The sequence below is a fragment of the Phoca vitulina genome, unplaced genomic scaffold, assembly GCF_004348235.1.
Source record: "Phoca vitulina isolate PV1807 unplaced genomic scaffold, GSC_HSeal_1.0 scaffold37, whole genome shotgun sequence".
Taxonomy (NCBI): Eukaryota; Metazoa; Chordata; class Mammalia; order Carnivora; family Phocidae; genus Phoca; species Phoca vitulina.
Window position 1 is genome coordinate 5,724,697 of NW_022589740.1, and position 19,953 is coordinate 5,744,649.

Below are 19,953 nucleotides of genomic sequence, written 5' to 3' on the forward strand. Positions count from 1 at the left end.
AGTAAGAATCTGAAATGGCTTGTAGGATCCAATCTCGTCAGATCGGTTGGTTCCACCCTGCAATGGGATTGGGCAGAAAGCGTCTCGCTAACAGATAAGGCTGGCCACATGGTCCTCTCCACACCGAGTAACTTAACTTCCTGGATCACCAAGACCAAGAGAGAGTAGGAGGTTTAGCTTTCAGAACCCTCCTTCCGTAGCTTTCTCTGAGCTGTGTCCCTGCCTCATGCCCTTGACTTTAGTTGATGGGAGCTTTGAGAAAGTAGCTCTTGTGAAACTTGGTGCTTCGCATTACAGGGATATTATTGAGGTGACTGTCCGTTATATTAAAATATCCCCTCCTCTGGGGGAATTTCTCATTGTCTCAACCCTTGGAAAGACTGTGTTCACCTGAGCAGTGTTCCCCATGCAGGCACTTTAAATCTTGATTCTGATCACGCTTTCCTCTTTGCGTTAGCTGTTAGCCGCTAAGAAGCTCAGAGGCAGACTCACAATTGGTCTTTAACCATGATGCAGACCTCACAGTGTACCTGTCTGTGTCCTGAATTTACCCCAGTTGGCCATGCTCTTCTAACTTTACTTTCATTTTTTTATTGACATAGAACCATGACATTAGTTTCAGGTGTACAGCATAATTCGAAATTACCTTTACTTTCTTATTATTTGATTGTATTGGTTTTTTTGTTTGGTTGGTTCAGGTTTTGTTTTTTTGTTTTTTGGGTTTTTGTTGTTGTTGTTTTTTGTTTTTGTGTCCCACAATAATTAGCTTTTGAAAAAAAATGTGGTGTAAGTAAAAAAAAAAAAAAAATACGTAAACTTCCTGGAGTTCTATAGTGAACCTAAAACCAAATCCAATTCATTCCAGATCCTCAAGAATCTTCACTTTTTCTGATGATCTCTAGGGCTGCGAATGGTATGGTAGGTCATTCCCTGTAAGAAGGCAGTAATCCCAACACACAGCAGCATGCTGTCAGAGAAGACATCTCTGGATTACTGAAATGAGAATGTTAGCTGCTCCTGACAATAGATATGCTTGCGTTCTGGGAGGGCATGCCCCCGCGCACGTGTGTGTGTGTGCGCGTGTGTGTGTGCACACATGGAGCAATAACCCAGAATGTTTCCAGATCCACCAGGAGATGAACAAAGAAAATGGGAGCATTGTCACCTGGTTACCTCTCCCTCCATCTTTACTGGCCTTCCAGAGCTGAGTGACATGGACAAGTTCAATTCTCTCCAAAAGCACATCCCTCGCCCTTGCCTGGCCATTCCCTCAAGTACCTGAACTCTGTCTTTTGTGTGGCCTACACTTTTACTTCTGAACTGTAACCCTCTTCATTGCCCTTCCCAGAGGGGCTTTTCTTCCTCGGTTTTCTGCTGTTCTTCACAGCCTTCAACGCTGAGCAAAGTAACATCTGATGCTCTTGTTACACAGCCTTTTTTTTTTTTTTGGAGAGGCCATTACAAATTTACAGAGATAAAAATAACAATATGAGTGATGTATTGTGCAAATCTTTTAAAAAGCCTACAAAAACAGCAGAAAGAAATCAATTAGAATTGCCATGGCAACAACCAACAATTTTTATATGCAAGAATGAAATAAAATAAGAAAAGTAACAAAGTAGAAAAAGCATAAACCGATTGAAATACCATGAAGTGTTTATGAAGTAAGTACTACAGAGCGAAGCCTCGGGAAAATAGATTTCATTAAGGTAAATGAAATTGAGTTTAACTCTTGATTACACATGAGCTAGGTATATACTGTGAAATAAACTATTATCAATGGACGTTTGAATGTAATTTTTCAGTGAAAAGTATTTTTGGAAAACAAGTTTAGACAGATTGGGAAAGTACATTAAAATGTATAAAATGCAATTTTAAATAATATATTTTCTAGGGGGAAGATTTCTTTACTTCTAAGAATATTTAAAGCCAATACATTAAATTTGATAGTTTGAAGTAAATTAAAGAGGTGGGACTTGATATATAATAGAAGTAACTGATGGAAATCGTCAAAGAGCCCAGAATTCTAGAATATGTATGATCTGGGTCTCTATCCTCGCCCTTAGGATGGCACCTCCTATTTCCTGAATCAGTGGTTCTCAACCCTGCCTATGTCTAAAAATTACCTGGGTTATCCGGAGCCATGTATCCAAACATTACCATGTCTGAAACCCATCCCACACCTGTTAAATTAGAACACTTGAGTGTGTAACATGGGTGTTCATGTTTTGTAATGCTTCCACACGCAATTTTACATGCAGCCGGCATTGAGAACCAGGGTTGGGTCCATTCAGCTTGCTTGCTTGTGATCCTTACCCCCTACAGTGTTACCAGGACATTCAGTCTGTCCTTGTTGGAGTTCCTGTGTGTGGTAGGCAGCATGATCCCCCCTACCCACAAGTGTCTGTCTCCTAATCCCTGGAACATGCGAATATGTTAGGTTAAAGGCAAAGGGGAATTAAGGTTGAAAATAGAATTAAAGTAGCTAATCACGTGACTTTATGATAAGGAAATTACCGAAGGGAGCCCAATATAATCTCAGGGTTCCTTACAGGTTCAGGAGGAGGGCAGAGCAAAGAGAACCAAAGAGTTATCAGTGGGAGAAGGACTCAGTCTGACTCTCAGGAGTAAGGGAGTCACCAGCCAAGGAATGTGGGCAGCTTCTAGATGCTGGGAGATGTGAATAAATGGGTTCTCACCTGGAGCATCCAGAAGGGAGACAGCTCTGAAACACCTTAATTTTAGCCCAGTCAGACCCATTTTGGACTCTAAACCTCAGAACTGGAAGATAATCAATGTGTGTTGTTTTAAGCTACTGAATTTGTGTAATTGGATATAGCAGCAATAGAAAATGAATACATCCTGTCTCCATAAATTTATCGCAAAAAAAAAAAAAAATCCTGAGCCTTATGTAGTCCAAAACAGTCAGTATAACTTCTAGACCTTAGGCATGTCTCGCGCTTCCGCCGCCCTGTTGCTATTGTGAATCGCTACTGTGAATTTCCCCTTTGCAGTTCCACATAAAATTGCAGTTCGTTCTGAGATGCTGCCTCATTGTCCAGATTCCTGTTCAGCCCCTGGGGTCCCTTAAGAAATACAGCTCCTGGGGCACCGGGGTGGCTCTGTTTGTTAAGCTTCCAGCTCTTGATTTTGGCTCAGGTCATGATCTCAGGGTTGTGGGATGGAACCCCTTGTTGGGCTCCCTGCTCAGTGTGGAGTCTGCTCGTCCCTCTCTCTCTGCTCCTCCCCCCGAGGATGCTCGCTCGCTCTCTGTCTCAAATAAATAAATAAAATCTGAAAAGAAAAGAGAAAAGAAAAGAAAAAGAAATACAGCTCTTTCCATTTTGGTCTTGGTCAAAATTCCCTACATTTTTTCCGCCGTCGGTTGCTTCATGAATACTCCGCTGTTCCACTGATACTTTGCCTTTCAGGAACCTATACCCTCAGAGTTTAGATAACCATCCCTTTTCTAACCTGAAAACATACCTGGCCTGATTAAACCTCCTTTTGGGGACAAAGGCTAATTGCAAGGTGCACAGGACCCCATTTTACCCTTTCCTCCACAAAAAAGGATGCCTTGCCCTGCCCTGGCCTCTACTAAAGTGATTCCAGGCCTTCCTCATCTTACTCTCTGGATGTGAGTTCCAAAGCTGGTTTCCTGGCATGCTGCCTTGCCCTATAAGAGTAAGAAACACAAATCTCCAGCAGGACATCCTGCCCTATGGCATCTCCCACTATAACCTCCGGATACTGCAGACTCACAACGCGATGCAGCTGAAGGGCAACTTCTTCGGGGTTTTCATAAGATCTTTCAGACACTAAAACCATGTGTATAGATCTGACAGTCTTGGAAGAGTTAGAGAGTTGGCATAAGGAGTACCAAAATTTAAGAAAGACATCGCTGTCGCAGACATTATTCAGAAACTAACCGTGCCGATCCTCACTGGGACATAATAGGCTCACGTGGGTGATGGCAATCTCGCCTTTTGTTTAGTCACTGGACCAGGGTCCAGCACCATCCATGCTGCCATTCAGATGGTGTGAGGGAAAAACTTGATAGTAAGTGTTAATGGTGATGGGAAAAATTACACCTCCAAATCCATTCCGCCTGCAATTCTGAAGAGAAAGCATCAGGAGTAATTGTACTCCTGCCCTAACACAGGGATGATTGTGTTTTCAAGGATAATGATGCTATTTTATGGTTGTTCCTACTTGGAATAAAGCATAATTGGTATGGAATCCTTGAACACTCCCGTGTGAAAATACCGGGGGAGCTGTGTCAATCGACTGTGTACGGAGCAGTAAGTAATGGGGGCAGTGGGGAAGAAAAATGGGGAAGAGGGAGTGAGCGAAATTATAAGGGAGGCTGGTTGAGTGTAAACTGGAAAGCCTGAAATTTATGTTTAGATTGTTTTCCTTTCAAGGTTCAGAGTTAGAGATTTTGTTATGGGTAGAATCAGTACGGGGGTGATGGTATGTAAATGACATCTCCATGGAGCTGTTAATTTAAAAAAAGGTGTGGGGTCCCTCTTCAGCTTAAGATCCATTGTCTCCTGTATGTTAAGAGGTATCCTGGAATCTCAATACCATCTCAGCAAAGAGAGGTAGCTTTAACAGGAGTAGAGAAGTGGATACAATCTATTCGTTATTCCTGTCACTTCAAGCAAGTGACATGCACTGCTGTTTAATTCACTTCCTCCTAGAACAGGCAAAGCTTATTTAACTTCATGCAAAGTGTGTACCAATGCAAGAATCGGCTTTAAATGTGATTATTTTAAAGTCCCCAGTGGGCTCTGCTTAGAACTAAAGGTTACAAAGGAAAGCATTTTATTTTGATTTTCTTTTCAATGTGGAGGGGGTTAAAATAAAAGCAAATGTTGTAATGTAAAGATAAATTAGAATCCTGAGTTTCTTTGTGAGGCCAATAGAAAACATGGAATCCTTGTGGGAAAAATTACTGGAGTAGGTTATAAGCTCCAGAGTGCTCTAAATGAATAAATGGTATGCTGGGAGTATGTATACACATAGACGTGTTGGAAGGTTCAACATATGTTCCGTATAATAATTGGCAAATACCGGAGTCTAACAACAACAACAACAAAACAATTCAAAGAGAAGTGGTACAAGTGTGTTTTACTGGAGTTAGCAGATTAAAAACATAAGGTTTAAGTCTTTTTTTTTTTTGTGGTTTTAATGTTGACATAAAGGAAATACATTGCAGCGATTTTGGTGTAAAAATCTGGGTGTGTGGGTTAGTTTTACCATGAGCTGGCTTTTTGAGCTTTTGGACCTTGGGCAACTTACTTTACTTGTTTAAATCCCAGTGTCTTTATAAGTAAGAAGCGATGACCTAGTTGCTGCAAGATTAATGTGGTTACCTATCTTTGGGTACTATTATATTTTGTTTCTGGTAAACTGAAATATTAAGTCAAAGGACAAATATATTATCATACTTAATGTACTTTTTTTTTTGAGAGAGAGCATGAGCAGGGGGGAGGGCAGAGGGAGAGGGAGAGAGGGAATCCCAAGCAGAGTCCATGCCCAGCACAGAGCCCGACAAGGGGCTCAGTCTCATGACCCTGAGATCATGACCTGAGCCGAAAACAAGAGTCAGATGCTCAGCCGACTGAGCCACCCAGGCGACCCTTAATGTACCTTTATAAAGCTTTGTAAACAAAAGGAGACATTTTGGAAATCTCTTTTTTTATAGCTTGAAAGGAAATGTATGTATTACATATAATATAAATATTATATTTCTATTATTTTTCTCATGAAAAAGTAAAAGCTTCTTTTTTAAACATCAAAAAAAAAAATACCTTGAGTGATGAATGAGAAGAAATAATGCACCTTGCACGGAGTCATTGCTCACTAATTGTTAGTCTCTTCCCTTATCTTCAATAATCTCCTTATGCCTAATAACAACTGAAAGTTTGTCTTTGGGGAAAATAAGAAAAGAAAGAAATATTAGAATCATAAAAGTTGAATGGGCAGGAAACATATAAGATGGGTAAGAGTTACCTTATTGCATTTACTTATATGGCAGGTCAGTTAACCAAGCCAATCACAAACTAATTTTTCTTGATATTCTTCCAACTTAGCTAATATTTATATTTGGAGACACAGATCCCAGGAATGGAAATGGAACCAAATTAAATGCATTTAAAGCTAACACGAGGAGGTTTTTCGCTCAAAAAAGCAAAATGAGTAAAACCCAGAAGCAGTGGCTTTTGAAGTGTGAAACATAAAATCAATGTAATGGTCTCAAACAGCATTTGAAAGATTAGAGTAGAATGGAACATTTCTGAGTATATAAAATATAGTAAGGGTAAGGTGTATTCCATAAAATTTTTATTTCAAACCGATAAACACACGCACACACACACACACACAATGCATATGTGTGTATCAGGTCACAATGTAAAATATATTTCTTATTGTGGGTTGAGGTTTTAAAGGAAAAATTTAAAAGCTCCTGCTCAAAAGGGAAAGAAATATGCTATGTTCCTTTTCAATAAGTTAGAGTCTCTCTTGGCCTTGTTCAATGACGGTATCACTGCTTCCAAGGAAGGTAGACTTTTATCTAAATATCCTTGTCCTTGAGTCAAATCCAAACTATTCACGTATTATTTCAGATCATGATGTACCTTTATCAATGCTTCCATACATTTCATTAGGAGAGACGTGTAAGAAAACTGTCAACTAGAAGGTAGAAAAAACAGTGAAAGCAAATGATATTTTCATTTTCTTCCAATCTCTGATTGTTCCTCTGAAAAATAGTACCCCAAAATATTAAGAGATGAAGAATACAAAAAGGACTCATTCTGCTTTTTTTTTTTTTTTTAAAGATTTTATTTATTTATTTGAGAGAGAGAGAATGAGAGAGAGCACATGAGAGTGGGGAGGGTCAGAGGGAGAAGCAGACTCCCTGCCGAGCAGGGAGCCTGATGCGGGACTCGATCCAGGGACTCCAGGATCATGACCTGAGCCGAAGGCAGTCGCTTAACCAACTGAGCCACCCAGGCGCCCTCATTCTGCTTTTTTTTAAAGAATATTTTCCTAAATAATCCAAAAGCCGTCGATTGATGAAAGTTTTTAAATGTATGGATTGATGTGAGATATTACAAAGAAATTGGCTCTGAAAGAGATTGGTCTTGGTGGAAAAAAGTTTTTTAAAAAAGCGAAACCTTGGCCATATGGGAGCTAACACTTGATGCGCTCTCACTCTGGGTCCAACAGTCCATCAGGTGCTTTGTAAGCAGCTTTCTCCTTCGATCCTTAAACAAATGCAGGTAGTGTATATATTCCTATTTTACAGCTGAGAAAAATGAGGTTCTCACTGGTGCCGCCACAATTCTAAGCCAGATTTGCCTGTTGAACCCCAAACCTGAACCACATCCGGCTCACCCTTATCGTGGGGCACCTGTTCTTCCAGTTCTGCTTCTCGATTTTCTGCCTTTGCGCCATGGCAAACCATTCCTCCACTCCTGTTAGTGCTTCCTGCTTTCCCTCATCAAGACCTATTCTCAACAATACGTCTTTTATACCAAAATGCCAGTAACTGTGGTTTTCTTCACGTTATAGTAAGGATCCAAGCTTAAACTAAAGAAATGCCTCCAAGGTGGAATTTCAGACATGGTGGAAAAGGTCACGTTAGGGGTGCGGGATAGAGGAGGAGTAAAGGGAGATGTGCTTTATGATGTTCCTGTACCTTTCCAATAAGATACTGTCTAATACTGCTTATCTTTAATGGTGAGTTCTTTCAAGATGATGGAGAGTTGCCTGACCTGTAACACTCTTTGGGATCCACCTGACTTTTCCATGCGCTTTGCATTCCATATCTAAGCCCTGTTTACTTTGCTTACATGCTGAAGTTTTCTTGTTTAAAACTCAAGCAAATTATGGGGCGCCTGAGTGGCTCAGTTGGTTAAGTATCTGCCTTCAGCTCAGGTCATGATTTCAGGGTGCTGGGATCGAGACCCACATTGGGCTCCCTGCTCAGCGGGGGTCTGCTTCTCCCTCTCCCCCCCTCCCCCCTGCTCATGCTTTCTCTCTCTCTCTCAAATAAATAAATAAATAAATAATAATAAAAACAAGCAAATTATGGGTAAGTAGGCCACCAAGAAATTTTTTTAAACTATCACTTTGGCAGAGCCCTCATTTTCCTCTCTTAAATCCATAGCATCCCCCTCTCAAATAACCCACATACAAAAAATTGACACCTAAGATGCGGAAGGGTGGGAAGAAGTAACCATTGTCTGTCCTCCAACCGTGCATGGTTTCTTTGTCAAGTTGATGTCCGGTTCTCACATTCCCAGACCAGAGTACTTCAAGAAGCCCAATTCTACCCATACATAAGGGTTCCGGGACTCCCTTCCATTTCACCAGGTGTCAGGGGGCCCCTACGGTCTTAGTGACCCTGGTTCAGCACAGCAGGGAAGCATCCTCGTGTGATAGCTACAGACAGGATATTGCTCCCAGAGGGCTGGCAAGGGTTTAAGTGCAGACTGAGCAAATTCCCATTCATCTAAAGACTGTACTGGTGTCAGCACAGACCCTGGGTGCAGGTGCATAATGTTCCCACTAATGCGAAGTCATGAAGATATTCTCCTGTATTATCATCTATAAGCGTTATTGTCTTGCCTTTCACATTTAAGTCTATAATCCATTTATAACTGATCTAGTTATGTTGTGCCATCGGGGTATAATTTCATTCTTTTTTCCATTTAAATATCTAATTGTCCTAGTTCCATTTTTCAAAAAGCCTATCCTTTCCCTCTTTCCTGCAGGGATGCCTCTGTCATACTTTTAGTGTCCACTTGTGTGTAGGTCTCTTTCTTTGGTTAATGAAATTGGATAAACTGATGGTAATTTTATTTTGAAATACAAAAAGCTAAAAATAGCCAAGATATTCCTTCTAAAAGAAGATGTTATTTATTTATTTGAGAGAGAGAGAGAGAGAGCACACAACAGGGGGAGGGTCAGAGGGAGAAGCAGGCTCCCTGCTGAGCAGAGAGTGGGGCTCAGTCCCAGGACCCTAAGATCATGACCTGAGCCAAAGGCAGACGCTTAACCGACTGAGCCACCCAGGCGCCCCTAAAAAATAGCTAAGATATTCTTGAAGATGCGGAACAAGGTGGGAGGACTTGCCCCACCTGATAGCGAGTGTGGTAGCAGCATAAAGATAGACAAGTAGACCCAGAGCAGGACAGAGGGGACAGACTCTTGGGGTTTTGACTGAGATACACTGAATCTATAGATCAACTTTGGAAGAATTACAGTTTTTACAGCATTCAGTTTCCAATCTATGTTCATACGGTCCCTCTCCATTTATTAGGTCTTCCTAAATGTCTCTTAATAAGTTTTTATAGTCCTTTCAGGAAGGGCCTTAGACATTTTTTATTTGGATGTCTTCCTGTATATATAGTATTTTGATGTCATTTAAAACTGAACCCATAAAATATTTCATTCTGTTATTGATGACAGACAGAAAATACTGATTTGTTGTGTATTGAATTTTAGCCTGCAAAATTATAAACTCAATTATGAATGTGAATAATTTATAGTTATGTTTTTTCTGCATATACAATTATATATTCTTTAAGTAATAACAGCTTTTCTACTATTTTCCCAATCCTTTTTTTCCTTTTCTTGCCTTGCTATACCAACAATCTGGGTAGACCTAGAGTTTTGTTTCTGGGAAAGATTTTAACTGGTGAGTCAATTTTATATGATGGTTCACAGCTGCTATTTCTTGAATGGTAAGTTAACTTTGCCTAGGAATTTCTCCATTTCATCTAAATTCTTTAATGTATTGCCGAAAAGTGGCTCATAGCATTCTCTTACAGTCTTTGCGATGTCTGTCCAACCAGTGGCGATATCCCCTTTTTAACTCCTGGCAAAGGCTAATGTGCCTTCTCTCTTCCTGTCTAGATCAATCCCTCCAGGGTCTTATCTCTTTTATCACTTGTTCAAAAAGCCAAATTGTAGCTTTATTGCTCGACGGTATTGAATGTTTCTCTTTCTTTATTATCTTCTGCTCTAATCATTATGATCTCTTTCTTTCTAATTTCTATGGGTTTAATTTGCTCTTCTTTAATAATTTCTTCATAAAGACACTTATCACTGATGGTTTAGCCTTCTTTTCTGACATATTCATTGAAGGCTATAAATTTCCTCTTAAGTACTGCATTAGCTGCTTTCTACAAGTTTTGATATATTGTATTTTCATCAGTGCTCAGTACAAATTTTTTTTAAAGATTTTATCTATTTATTTGACAGAGAGAGACACAGTGAGAGAGGGAACACAAGCAGGGGGAGTGGGGGAGGGAGAAGCAGGCTTCCCGCTGAGCAGGGAGCCCGATGCGGGGCTCCATCCCAGGACCCTGGGATCATGACCTGAGCCGAAGGCAGACGCTTAAGGACTGAGCCACCCAGGCACCCCCAAATTATTTTTAATCTCCATCGTGATTGCTTCTTTTGTCCATTAATTATTTAGAAGACTATATCTTAATTTCCAAACTTATGGGAATGTTCTACCTATTTTTATTCATATCTACTATGGTTTCATTGTATTAGGAAATACACTTTAATATATTCTCTACTGAGAATTTTATGGCTGTTTTTATCTTGAACGTGTACTTTGAAGTTGTGTCTGTTAGGTCAATTTTGTTAATCACATTGTTTAAATCTCATATATTCCTTCTTTTTTTGCTTTGTTCTATCAGTTACTGAGAGAGATGAACTAAATTTTTCACATTTTTTTAAAAGATTTTCTTTCTTTATTTGAGAGAGGGAGAATGAGAGAGAGAGAGAGCATATGAGAGGGTCAGAGGGAGAAGCAGACTCCCGGCTGAGCAGGGAGCCCGATGCGGGACTCGATCCAGGGACTCCAGGATCATGACCTGAGCTGAAGGCAGTCGCTTAACCAACTGAGCCACCCAGGTGCCCCAAATTTTTCTCATTTTTGTCAATTTTTTGTTTTAGTTGGGTCAGTGATTGTTTCATATATTTTTAGGCTATGTTATAATAAGCACATTCAAATTTTAAATTATTTCTTCATGGTGAGTAGAACATTAAATAGAAATACCATTTCTCTGTAGAGACTATGCTGAAGCTTTTTATCTTCGAGATTACTCTATTAGTATAACTGCAGTTGATTTCTTGGAGTTAGTGTTTCAATGATTTTTCTGTTTCCTTTCACTCTCCAGCTTTCTGTATTCTTGTATTTTATTTTATTTTTATTTTTTATAGATTTCATTTATTTATTTGACAGAGAGAGACACAACGAGAGAGGGAACACAAGCAGGGGGAGTGGGAGAGGGAGAAGCAGGCTTCCCGCCGAGCAGGGAGCCCGATGCAGGGCTTGATCCCAGGACCCTGGGATCATGACCTGAGCCGAAGGCAGACGCTTAACAACTGAGCCACCCAGGTGCCCCTGTATTCTTATATTTTAAATATATCTCTATAAACAGTGTATAATTGAGTTTTCTTTTGTTTTACATGCAATCTGCACATCCCTTCTTCAAATTGAATATTTGGTTCTTTTATGTTCAATGTAATTACTGATATGTTTGAGTTAAATCTGTAATCTTATTTTGGGTGATTTATCTCAACTGTTCTATTTAGATTACCCTTTGTAACATTCCAATTTTTTTTGTCTCTACTAGCTTCCAAGTTGTACTCTTACTGCACTTTCTGAAGTGGTTTAATTACAAATAACAACTTATTTTCTTACCATCTCAAACTTTAATGTTAATTAAAATATCATTCTGTTGTTTTCTGCTTCTTTGTTACTCCAGAGAAGTCAATGCTGAGTCTAAATGTCCTTCTTTTGAAATATTTCTTTTTCCCTCATGCTGTTTTAAAGATTTTGTTTTTGTCTGCATGTCTAGGTCCAGGTTTATTTAATCTACTTAGGGTTCATTGGGATTCTTGGAATTGTGGATGGATGGTTTCATTGCCTTTGAAAAATACAGAGCTATTCTTTTTTTGAATTTTACTTCCATCCCCTTCTCTCACTTCACCTTTTTTAGGCTAGAACTACTCACTGATACCTTTTACCCTCTCTTTTATAATGTTTTTCCTTTTGTCTCTTTGTGCTACATTCTGGATATTTTCTTCTTTGTGGTTTTAAGCTTGGGGTTTTTCTTAATGTGCTACATTGCATTTTAGAGTTTCCAGTTCACTTCTGATATTTTAAGGCTTTGACTTTATTTCATAAATGTAGCAAGCATGGTGATTTTATGAGCCATGTCTGATAATTCTGATAACTCGAGTTTGAGGTTCTCTTTCTGTTGTTTGTCTGTCTTCTGTTACTCAGCATTGCATCCTGTGGTCTTACAAGCCTGGTTATTTTTTATGCGTGTTTGATAGTATATTTTACAAATTATTTGGAGGAAATTTTGAGGCCTGGTATGGTGATGCCTTCCTCCTGAGAAGATACTCATTTGCTTGTGCAAATAGCACTAGGGTTATAATTCCAGGAATATCTTGGTGTAATGTAAATGTTTGAGTTGCTTGCACCATTAAATGAGGAACAACTGACTGCAAATTCATGCAAAGGCTGGTTTACCTATAGTTGCTCCTCATATTAGGGGTATGGCTTTTCAGATTTTCAACTCAAAGGGGGCTTAATTGATCAAATCCCTACCCCTGGGGTGCCCAGGTGGCTCAGTTGCTGAAGTGTCCGACTCTTGGTTTCAGCTCAGGTCATGATCTCAGGGTTGTGAGATCAAGCCCCACATCACGCTCCATGCTCAGCACAGAGTCTGTTTGAGATTCTCTCCTCCATCTCCCTCTCCCTCTGCCCCTCTCCCAGCTCACACACACCCTCTCTAAATAAATAAATAAAATCTTTAAAAAAAAAAAAATTCCCTACTCCTGGGGCTTCAGTCTTGCTTCTGTTTGTACAGCCCTGGAGACGGCACCGGAAGGGTGGTTCAGCTTTGCAGCTGCTTCCCCAGCCTTGGCTGAAGCCCTAAGGTAAAAAAGGAGGACTGGGTCTCTCTCTAGTTGTCTTCTTTTACACCTGAACCCCCAAGTCTCCTTACCATCTTGCAAGTCTTTGATGCTTTCGAGGAGGTGCTTTTTGTATTTCATCCAACTTCTTTAGTTGTCTTCAGCATGAGGACAAAATACCTAATTAGGCATTACAGGAAATCAATATGGTATTATATAGAGATTCATGATTTTGGTAGACTATTTAGAGTCTATAAGATATTATTTAGAGATAAACAGGTAAGTTTATCTCTCTCTAAATCTCAAAGTGGCTAAAAAGTTGGATTTCCCTAGTGGTTTCCTTCGGGGAGTAGCGTTGAAGATGAGAGAGTAGGAAGATGCCTGTTACTTTCATAATACATCCCTCCATTTTAGTTGAGCTCTTTTTTTTAAAAAAAGATTTTATTTATTTATTTGAGTGAGTGTGAGAGAGAGAGAGAGAGAGAGCACAAGCAGGGGGAGGGGGAGGAAGAAGGAGAAGGAAGGAGAGGAAGAAAGAGGCAGAGGCAGAGGGAGAAGCAGACTCCCCGCTGAGCAGGAAGCCTGACTCAGGACTCGATCCCTGAGATCATGAGCTGAACTGAAGGCAGACACTCAACGTCAACCACTCAATGGACTGAGCCACCCAGGTGCCCCTCTAGCTGAACTTTTAATCATGTGTACCTATGGCACAGGCCACTCGGTGTCCCCCGTATTGATCTACCTCCCTCTTTTAGTAATAGAGGGCCACACAGCTAAGGACTACATTGTTCAGCTACTTGGAAAGATGGTCCAGCTAGGTAGGGGCTCAGTTTAGGCCGATGGATGTGAATTTTTGTTTGCTTGTTTGTTTTGATTTGTTTTTCTTTTGTTTTTAGAGAGGGGTAGATGGAGAGAGAGAACAAGAGAGCGAGAGAGCACATGCTGGGGTAGGGGGGTGGGGAGGGGCAGAGGGAGAGAGAGAATATTTTTTTTTAAGAATTTATTTATTTATTTAAGAGAGAGAGTGAGCACCTGAGTGAGAGGAAGAGCATGACCTGGGAGCGGGAGAAGCAGAGGGAAAAGGAGAAGCAGACTCCCCACTGAACAGGGAGCCCCACTTGGGACTCGATCCCAGGATCTCAAGACTATGACCCCAGCCAAAGGCAGACACTTAACCAACTGAGCCACCCAGGAACCCCGGGAGAGAGAGAATCTTAAAGAGGCTTCACACCCAGCATGGAGCCTGACCCAGGGCTTGGTCTCACAACCCTGAGACCATGACCTGAGCCAAAATCAAGAGTTGTACCCTTAACCAACTGAGCCACCCTGGGGCCCCTGGATGTGAGTATTAATAATGTGTGAGACCTCACTGAGGTCACTTCCATAAAGATGAAACCACTTATCCTGGACTTTGCCTTTTCCTTTCTTCTGGAATTTAGACATCAAGATGATGAAATAGCTTCAAGCGCACAGATGGGGGTAACACCCCAGAAGAGGATAGGACAAGGCAGAAAGAACCCAGGTCATGGATGACCTGTGGTTTGTGTACCCTGGACCACACACATTCCTCTGGGCTGTTACATGAGAGAAAAACACATGTCTCCCCTATTTAAGCCATTGTATTTGGGGTCTCTTTGTTACAGCAGTTTAAGTATATCCTAACTAAAATGATACAGAAAATATTTGAGCAAAAATTTTAAGATAAAGTATTTTATAAAGAGAATAATAGCACCAGGAAATGTGGGTCTGATTTCTGAACCATGGCAAATTTAAGGGAAAAAAAATTTTTTTAAAGATTTTATTTATTTATTTGACGAGAGATAGAGAGAGAGCACAAGTAGGCAGAGTGGCAGGCAGAGGGAGAGGGAGAAGCAGGGTCTCCGCTGAGCAGGGAGCTGGACGTGGGGCTCGATCCCAGGACCCCAGGATCATGACCTGAGCCGAAGGCAGCCGCCTAACCAACTGAGCCACCTAGGCACCCCGGGAAAATTGTTTATATGACAGAATTCCTCATAGGAATCCTGGAGAGTATAAAGCTATATGCATTAACCTAAAAACAAAGGGATAGCCTTTGGAACCACACAGAGAATAGAACGGGCAGAATCGAAAGTCACCAGGCTGTGTTGAGAGTAGCAGCAAAATGTGCAACTCTGATGGGAAACTCCTGGTTAATGACAAAACTTCTGTTGCTTGAGATCAGTCATTATGAGTGATGAGAATCTGGATGCCTCTGATCTTCTTATTTTGTATGCAATTTACACAGATCCTAATCTGTAGACAGATCATTTGTAGGGTACTCTGTAACTACCGCAGAGGGAGTTACTGCGTGCAACTTCTACATGCCGAGTACCATACTGCATGCACACTATCCCACTTAATCCTCACAACACTACGATGTAGGCACCGCTGCTGTTCCCATTCACAAAGGCTCAGAAAGGTCAGTGGCCCACAGTCACATGCCTCGTATGAGACATAGCTAACACTCAGAGTCTGGGTGTTGGCCAAAGTCCTTAGACTCAACAACTATGGAAGACCATTACAGTCAAATAGTTTGAGGACTCTGAAAAGCTAAGAATCTCCTATATGGAAGAGAAGAGGAGGGTCAGAGGGCCCGAGTATAGTCCTGGAGCAGAACCACTGGGGCTGGTGAGAGCAAGTGTGCCCGTGGCAGAACACAAGGGTGGTGCCGCCCAGGGCCTGTCCTGAGCCCATCTTAGCAGAGATCCACCAAACCTCACTGGGGATGGAGGACCAGTGGTCAGAATGTCACAAGCTGGGCAGCCAGAATTTCCACAGGAAATGGCAGTGACGACAGTCACAACATGCTGAGCACAGCAGTGTAGTGATGGTGGCGGGAAGTGAGCGATGTGACAGTTACGACCTCCGGGGGCGGGGGGGGGGGGGGGAAGGAGGACTAATGTAAGAGCTAGAGAAAGAAATGGGCCAGAGGCTGGATGGAAGGCACTTTAGGGAACAGTGGGATGAGAGAGTCTGAGGAGGATGGAGCCGGCTGGCAGGCTTCTCCCATCCTCAGAGAAACGTCGATAATGAGAGCAATGAAGACCGTGGCTGGCAGAGGGGCCGGAGAGGCGACCAGAGAGCGTGAAGAGGGCTTGGCAGGAACTTGGTGTTTTACCTACCTGGGGAAAGCTCTGTGTGTCTTCTTTTCCTCTTGTGGGGCTTAAGGAAATGATCAGACTCTCTGGAGATCCTTTTGCTTAAGTGTCCGTCTCTGGGACTCTCACTCTTCCTTAGTACGTAGTATATGGAATAAAGGCAGAAGTGACGTCCTCCTAGGACGACGCCCCATTATAAATATGACTTGGGCAGACATTTAATTTTTCCCTATATGCAATTAAATGCTACATCCTTTGCAGGGTTATGGTTATAAGTTACCATTAAGATTATCTGGAGAGGGTTTGAAAGAACAGTGTCCATGGCCAGGCTCCCCTCCTCCCCCCGAGTTGTTCCGTGACTTGAAGCAGTTCCTTATCTCCGAGACAAAAATGTTGGGCTAGAAGATGACTTCTGAGATCCCCTCAGTTTTCCAATCTTGTTTTGTGCCCTACTGGGAGAGATTCTGCGAGGTTTGGAGCACTTACCTTAGATAATGGATCAGTTTCCACAGCCCCCTGTAGAGACACGTGAACCCAAATACCGCCCAGACACTGTGATGTATGTCTACTTGCTCATGATTTTAGTGTTTTCCAACCTTTCACATACTGCAGCAAACAGAAAATGACAATTGTGCAGCAAGTACAAAAGCCAAGGGACAGCTTATCTCCATGTACCTATAACCCAGTCCCATCCTGCCAGTGGGAACTTATCTCCTCCATTAGGCAGGCGCTTGCGGGCTGTACCTTAGAAACACCAGGGGAGCTTTGAAAAAAATAAGAGTACCCAGACCTCACCCCAGAACAAGTGAATCCAAATAGCCTGGCGTTAGACCTTTTAAGTTCTCAGAATGTTCTAATTGTAACAGTTTGAGAACCATGCATGGGTATCACCAAAGCAGGTGCTCTGTCTTACGAACCCAAGTAACAATCCCCCTATACATATGTGCTGAACTGATTAATCAGTGCATGCCCTGGATAGCATAGCCAGGTCAGATAGCTGGTTTAATTCTATTGGTCCTTCCTCCCAGGATTGCCATCTCCACAGTCGTTCTTAAGTATTGCTTTCTCTTTCCCTCCTTCCCTTATCTTAGGTTTATGCCATGTCCCAATTCTCAAATAGCTACTGCTAAAGCCATCACAAGATGTTAACCGCTAAGGAATATCTTCACTTCCTAGATCCCACTAAAATCCCCCAGTACGTGGAGGCAATTGGAAACATCAGGGCTCTGGAGTCTGAGAGCCAGTTTTGAATCAGCCCAGTTCACTCATTTATAAATAAGGTGCAAGCACCTTCCCTTAATTTTCTCTTAAATTTCCTCATCTGTCAGATTAAGAAAATACCTCCCTCTGAACACTACAGTGATGATGATAAGTTAGCAAAGTCTGCACACGGATAATTTATACACACACACTCTATTGTTATTATTATTATGCTTGCAACAGTAACAGTCTATTTGGAGTACCTTCAAACTTCGTCATATAGAAATAGCTAAGGGAGAAAACTTTGGGTGAATCCAAAGGCATTTTTCTTAAATTCTCTCACCAATGGGCGCCTGGGTGGCTCAGTTGGTTAAGCGACTGCCTTTGGCTCAGGTCATGATCCTGGAGTCCCTGGATCGAGTCCCGCATCGGGCTCCCTGCTTGGCAGGGAGTCTGCTTCACCCTCTGACCCTCCCCTCTCTCATGTGGTTTCTCTCTCTCTCTCAAATAAATAAATAAAATCTTTTAAAAAAAAAATTCTCTTACCAATATAGGGGCACCTAGGTGGCATAGTCGGTTGGGTGGCCAACTCTTTTTTTTTTTTTTTTTTTAAGATTTTATTTATTTATTTATTTGATAGAGAGAGCGCACGCACGCACAAGCAGGGGGAGAGGGAGAAGCAGGCTCCCTGCGGCTTGATCCAAGGACCCTGGGATTGTGACCAAAGGTGAAGGCAGACGCTTAACCGACTGAGTCACCCAGTGGGTGGCCAACTCTTGGTTTCAGCTTAGGTCATGATCTCAGGGTCGTGGGATCGAGCCCCACATCAGTCTCCGCACTCAGCATGAAGTCTGCTTACCCCTCTCCCTCTGCTCCTCCCCTCATGCTCTCTCTCTCTCAAATAAAATCTAAAAAAAAAATAAACAAAAAAACCTCTCTCACCAATACATAAATTTCTCATGCTTCCTTCCTGCATGGTCTCATGCTAGCATCCTCTATTTCTTTTTCTATCTTCCTTCCAGACAGTGGTTCAGTGTTTGGAAATCCTGCCCCAAAAAATCCACTTCACAGATAGGGCTTGGAGACACGAAGGCAGGCCATTGGGTCAGCGGCTTGCTTTTCCACTTCTGTGTAATGTTGGGTCTTGACCCCATAGTTAGAAACGTACAAAGGGGCCTGAAGCATATGTGGGCAGAGAGCACTGTCCTCTGTCTTTCCTTTTGCTGTTGAGCCTTGAGTTCTATAATCAGAAGTTTAAGGCTGAGAAGAACCTCTCCCATGGTAGCGATGACTAGGTTGTGGCTAGAACAATTCATTAATTACTTTGCAGGACAAATGGGTTCAGGGGTACCCGCCTCCACTCCTGCCCTTCATCAGCCATTCTCCGGGGAATAAATGAAGATGTGCTGTGTCTTTATTTTAAAGTTTCTGGTCACTTCCGTACACTGGCTTCTCACACCTAAAACTTCTGCTCTGCCACCAACATAGACAAGAAGTTGTGCATTTTTGAATTTGTAGTAAACTAAACTTAATAAAATAATTTAAAGAAAAAATATATTTATAGACACTTATGTATACATATTCTCATGTACCCCAAAAATAACAGTTTGAATCCTTTGTAGGAACATTACTTAATTACTTAGGAGAACAATAACTTGCTACCATTCATTGAGAATTCACACCTTCTGGCATATCCTTATCGTATAGAAAAAATTCCTGAATTCATTTCTCTGTTCCATTCTTTGGCATATGTGGAGGTGATGTTTCAAAGGAGCTACAAAACATTCAAGGCTGGACAGGGCAATTCTCACAGAGCATTGTTGGTTTGCCTACATGATAAATCCAGTAACTCTGCTCATAGATCCATGCCAAAATGACAGTTTTCAGAAACTTCTGCAAAAGGATTTAAACAGTTTTGTGCCTTGCCACCAAAATGTGTGTTCATCTCTCTCTACACCTCCACACCTGGCAGTGTTTCAGCCCAACATTTGCTACAGTATTTTGAGTTCATCTTGTTTATTTTCTGCTTTATTTTTTTCTCCTGATGTACATTTTATGTGCAAAGCCAAAGTTGCCGTTTCTCGTGTGCACTGCCCGTGTTCAGCCCTGCTTTCAGACCATCCTTCTTCATTAAAATATGCATCAAGACAACACGGACTTCAGGGTTTCGAATTTTTACTTCCAACATCAGCTTTTGTAGCTGCTGTCTAGAATAGTGTTCGTTACATTGCAGATCTATAGCACAAAATTGCCCAAAGTGCATATTTGCTAGGAAATACCATGTCTTGGAAAATTATATTTCAGAATATTGACGATATGTCAGGATTGCGATTGGACAGGAAACACTCTTCTTGGTTGCAGGGGTAAAGGGATGCAGGGTGGCGGTGTACAAGAATCCCCGAATTTGAAGTGAGTTGGTCTAGACTAGCAGGTGTCTCTAAGGGGAGTCGCTGAGCCAGGCACATCGGCATCACCTGGAAACTTGTCAGAAGTGCGGAGTCTTGGGCTCTTCCCCAAACTTCCCGAATCGGAGACTTGAGGGGTAGGATGAGCAATCTGTTATAACAAGTCTCCCACCCCGTGGTTCTGATGTGTGCTACCCTGTGAACATCAGTGGTTTATCTTTTTTTTTTTTTAAAGATTTTATTTATTTATTTGACAGAGAGAGAGCGAGAGCAGG

General features: G+C 41.6%; 1 protein-coding gene across 1 annotated transcript in view; it reads left to right on the plus strand.

Annotated features, from left to right (window-relative positions):
- Positions 1–4,215: 4,215 nt before the first annotated feature.
- The window catches only part of RFX3 (regulatory factor X3), a 384,699-nt gene continuing 368,961 nt past the window's right edge, over positions 4,216–19,953 (plus strand). Inside the window, exon 1 of the mRNA XM_032427525.1 lies at positions 4,216–4,301. The gene's annotated coding sequence lies outside the window, so the exon portion shown is untranslated. The remainder of the gene's footprint in view (positions 4,302–19,953) is intronic.